The sequence below is a fragment of the Osmerus mordax genome, chromosome 22 (genome assembly GCF_038355195.1).
Source record: "Osmerus mordax isolate fOsmMor3 chromosome 22, fOsmMor3.pri, whole genome shotgun sequence".
Classification (NCBI taxonomy): domain Eukaryota; kingdom Metazoa; phylum Chordata; class Actinopteri; order Osmeriformes; family Osmeridae; genus Osmerus; species Osmerus mordax.
In genome coordinates this window covers 13,563,176-13,568,175 of record NC_090071.1, presented here as the reverse complement: position 1 = coordinate 13,568,175, position 5,000 = coordinate 13,563,176, and the positions used below count along the sequence as shown (strand labels likewise).

General features: G+C 40.7%; 2 non-coding genes and 1 pseudogene across 2 annotated transcripts; all 3 read right to left on the bottom strand.

Annotated features, from left to right (window-relative positions):
* Positions 1 to 139: 139 nt before the first annotated feature.
* Positions 140 to 258, bottom strand: LOC136966568 (5S ribosomal RNA). Its single transcript, XR_010879390.1, has one exon. It is a non-coding gene; the product is annotated as a 5S ribosomal RNA (ribosomal RNA).
* Positions 259 to 427: 169 nt separating this feature from the next.
* Positions 428 to 546, bottom strand: LOC136966567 (5S ribosomal RNA). The gene has a single exon (XR_010879389.1). It is a non-coding gene; the product is annotated as a 5S ribosomal RNA (ribosomal RNA).
* Positions 547 to 691: 145 nt separating this feature from the next.
* On the bottom strand, positions 692 to 810 carry LOC136966697 (5S ribosomal RNA; annotated as a pseudogene).
* Positions 811 to 5,000: the final 4,190 nt, after the last annotated feature.

Below are 5,000 nucleotides of genomic sequence, written 5' to 3'. Positions count from 1 at the left end.
ACCATAGGCTACTTATTCATAACCAGATTTGGTATTTGACAATGCAAGGTGGTCTCTCTCTCTCTCTCTCAGGAAAATGAAAGCAGCTTCCAGCCCCTTTCATGAAGGACTACTTGTGCATATTGCAAGTGAGCAAAAGAGCATACAGCACCTGGTATTCCCAGGCGGTCTCCCATCCAAGTACTAACCAGGCCCAACCTTGCTTAGCTTCCGAGATCGGACGAGATCGGGCGTTGCCATGCTGGTTTGGCCGTACGAAATACGTCGACAACCATAGGCTACTTATTCATAACCAGATTTGGTATTTGACAACGCAAGGTGGTCTCTCTCTCTCTCTCTCTCTCTCTCTCTCTCTCTCGGCAAAATGAAAGCAGCTTCCAGCCCCTTACATGAAGGACTACTTGTGCATATTGCAAGTGAGCAAAAGAGCATACAGCACCTGGTATTCCCAGGCGGTCTCCCATCCAAGTACTAACCAGGCCCAACCTTGCTTAGCTTCCGAGATCGGACGAGATCGGGCGTTGCCATGCTGGTTTGGCCGTACGAAATACGTCGACAACCATAGGCTACTTATTCATAACCAGATTTGGTATTTGACAATGCAAGGTGGTCTCTCTCTCTCGGCAAAATGACAGCAGCTTCCAGCCCCTTTCATGAAGGACTACTTGTGCATATTGCAAGTGAGCAAAAGAGCATACAGCACCTGGTATTCCCAGGCGGTCTCCCATCCAAGTACTAACCAGGCCCAACCTTGCTTAGCTTCCGAGATCGGACGAGATCGGGCGTTGCCATGCTGGTTTTTTTTTTTTCTCTTTTTATTATAAAAAATACTTTTTACAGGTTTTCAATTATTTACAGAAGACACAAAATGGCTACAGACCACATGAATGCTTACATGGAAAATTAACGCCACATCATAAATTAAAACTTAAACTCTCAGCTCCTGTCACCATGATTAAAGAGCTGTTTTTCACAAAGCAGTTATGAAAGTCTTCTCTCTTCAGCATGTACACCAGCCTCACATGTTTTTTAAACATTGACACAAACCATTCCCAAACTGGAATTACCCTCCCCTCATAATGTGCCAGATTTCTTCGATACACAATAGCATACCGTACGTGACTCAAAACTGCGTTTACCAAATTAACATTAACCCCTTTTACTTTCCCCAGCACTCCAAATAACAAAAGTTTCTTCCATTCTACAGTATTTCCCACTTTGACCCCACAGTGTTTACTTAACAACTCCTTAATTTTGGCAAACAACCCAACCAACATGGGACATTCAACAAAGTAATGGTTAAAGTTCTCATCAGTTCCTTTACATACATCACACAATCTACTGATGTTATTATCAATTTGATGCAAAACAACGTTTGTGAATATTCTATTGTGCCTTATTTTGAAATCATTATGCTCGCACTCTATACAATTGTATTTTACATTCAAATTACCCCACACTTCAGTAACATCAAAATCCACAAAAACCTTTGCCCATACTTTCTCTGAAGTTGGTCTCTCCATACCATCCCCCAGAAAAACCATATAAACACATTTAGTTCGTACCTCTTTAAATTTGACTCCTTTGCCCTTGCTCTCTACATTCAATTCCACCATCCTCTCCGGCTCGCCAACACTTCCTTCCCCTAACATGTGTTTTCTCCACTCTGGACTTAAAGCATCCATAACCTTCTGATACATTCCTTTTATTATGTACTTTCCCACACCCGTATTCACTCTATGGATGGTCTCTATAATTTCCTGTTCTGATTTGAACCTGTCACTACTTTCAGTTAGTAAGTGTTTAACCTGCTTCACTCCTGCTTCCTCAAAACACTGGCTGACCAACACTCTGTTGTTGTGAGTCAATTTGGGGTTATGAAAGATGGGCTGATTCGCAACCTCAGCCTTATTTCCACACTCATACTTCACATGCTTCAAATAGTTCCCCCATGCTTCAAATACCTCCCTATAAAATCTTGACATCCCCTCACACCTGCGTTTGTTGAAAATCATTAAAAGACCGTTCACACCACATCCACCATACTCATGCAAATACTCCTCAAAAAACCCCATCCAACAATACTGATTACAATTATACAGATATTTCTTAACAAGCTTTACCCTCAATGCCCTTTTCTTCACTTCTACATCTATCAATTTTAAACCCCCATTCTTATATTCATTCATTAACACTCTATGCTTAACTTTTGCCTGCTTACCATCCCACAAGAAAATATCGATAGCCCTGTTTAAATCCTTCACCACCCACAATGGTAAATCCAGTGCAGCCAACACATGGTTCACCTGCGATAAGATCAAACAATTCACGACTATAACCCTCCCCCTCAACCTCAACCTCCTCCTTTTCCACAAATTTAAACTCTGCTTCACCTTGTTCAGAACCCCTGTCCATGTAACATCTCTCGCCTCGTTGGCATTTACACCTACATTCACCCCTAACACCTTAATCATCTCTTTTGCCACTTTTAACGGTATCTCACATCCCTGCATATCCACATTTCCAACACACAGGATTTCAGACTTTTCTATGTTCATTTTTGCTCCTGATGCCTTCCCATACACTTCTAATAGTTTGATCACCCTCCTCACACTGTCCAAGTTTTTTACTGTTATGTTTGTGTCGTCTGCATATTGATGAATTAAACTCCTTTCTCCGCCAGGTATGATGATGCCCTGTATGTACTGATCTTTTTTTAACATTGTGGCCAAAGGTTCTGTTGTTATACTGTACAATAAAGCAGATAATGGACAACCCTGCCTCACTGATCTCCCTAAACTGAAACTGTCTGTCACTACTCCATTACACTTAACCCTACTCTTTGCACTACTGTACAACAACCTAATCCACTTCACAAATCTATCTCCAAAACCAAATTTCTCTAATGTTCTAAACATAAACTCATGCTCCACTCTATCAAAAGCCTTATTAAAATCAACACTCAAAACTATACCCCCCTCCTCTGTCATATACCGTACCACATCTCTGACTGACCCTATTGTGTCCGCTATATCTCTCCCTGGAATACCATACGCCTGTGTTGCTGAAACAATGGACCCTACTACTGATTTAATTCTATTCGCTAATACCTTTGCTAAAATCTTATAATCCGTATTTAATAAACTAATCCCTCTGTAATTCCCTAAATGCATTTGATTCCCCTTTTTCTTGTATAAGATAGTGATTAAGCCTGTTGACATATCCTCACTAACCTGCTCTCTCCTTTCCATTTCTTTGTATACCTTCAACAAAATGGGACTTAACACCTCACTAAAACATCTATAAAACTCACTTGTTAGGCCATCCGAGCCGGGACTCTTACCAGTCGACAGACTCTTGATAGCCGCTTTTACTTCAAACTCTGACAAATCCATTTCACATACTTCTCTATCACTGTCTGTCAACCTAGCCTCAACTGTTTCTAACACCTCTCCCATACTACCCTGATCCACACCACCTTTCTTAAACAAATTGCTATAAAACCCCTGCACCGTTTCCAAAACCCCTACATAATCATTCACTATCTTCCCCTCCTCATTTTCTATTTCCCGTATATACGTTTTGCACTGTTTCTGCTTTTCCAGCCCCAGGAAAAAAGATGTACATTTTTCCCCTTCCACCACATATTGAGCCCTGCTCCTAATTATTGCCCCTTGACATCTTTCTTTCTCATAAGCTTCTAATTCCCCTTTGATTTTTATGTATGCCCCAATACCTCTATTTGGATTTTCATCCATTAGTGTTAATTCCTCCACCATTCTTTCCCTCAGCACACATTCCTTTCTCTTTCTCACTCGGTTCCTGTTTTGACAATACCTTATACTTAAGTTTTTCACCAATCTTTTGACACCTTCCCACCAACCACACACATCCACTTCGAACATCTCACACTTAATTTGCTCACTAACACACTCCTTCACCTTCTCCTTATATTCTGTCTCAGACAACACACTTGCATTCAAACACCAAACTCCACCCCCTTTCCCTCTTTGTCTGTCCCCCAAATGAAATGTGATTGCTGCATGATCACTATATCCAGTAAATGTATACTGTATGTTGTGTACTTTATTTGCTATATCTTGAAACGCCAAACATAAATCTATCCTGCTTTGTTTTAAAACTCCCTCCACTATCAACCTCCTAGAAAATTCTCTTTTGTTTGCATTACCCATCCTCCATACATCAATCAACTCATTGTCCCTCATCATCTTTAAAAAACTGGTCCGTGCTGCATCTTGTCGAAACTTATCAACCCTATAGACATCCAACTTGGTACAGAACACATTGAAATCTCCCACCAGAATACAATTCCCTGAGCAGAGCAGCCCCAAGGAAACAAAGAAAACAGTTTTTTCACTTCCTCTATTAGGTGCATAGACATTAATTAATCGAAAAGTTACATTATTTATATCAAACTCTATAGCTATTACCCTTCCTTTCCCATCATTAAATATTTCCTTTACATTTTCCAACACATTTTCTTTTATAAGTATGGCCACCCCACATGATCTGTCTGTTCCACAGTTCACAAACAACATCCCCCTCCATCTTTTTTTGATTTCTGGTATTTTGGCTTGTGCCCATTTTGTTTCCTGCAATAACAAAATATCAGATGTAAAATTGACCAACACTTCCTCTAACTTTGTCATCTTATTTAACCCGTTTATATTTATTGAAGTGAGTGTAACCATTGAAACCAGACAGAAAAGAATGTGTTCTACAGTTAACATCATTTTTTCTTCCCTTTCTTCTTTTGATTTTGTTTCCTTATACCAGCTAATTTGCCGGGTCTGTTCAGGAGTGCCCTCTTCCTCCCTCCTTCTACACCCAAACAATCCTCCTCTGACTCATCACCTTCAGACATTCCGGGGGGGTCACTTGCAAGTACTTCTTCCTGCCGGCTGGATAAACTCTCAGCAGTCACAGCCTGCTGCCTCTCAAACTCCATGGCTGCACTTCTGTCAGCGTTTGTGCGCACA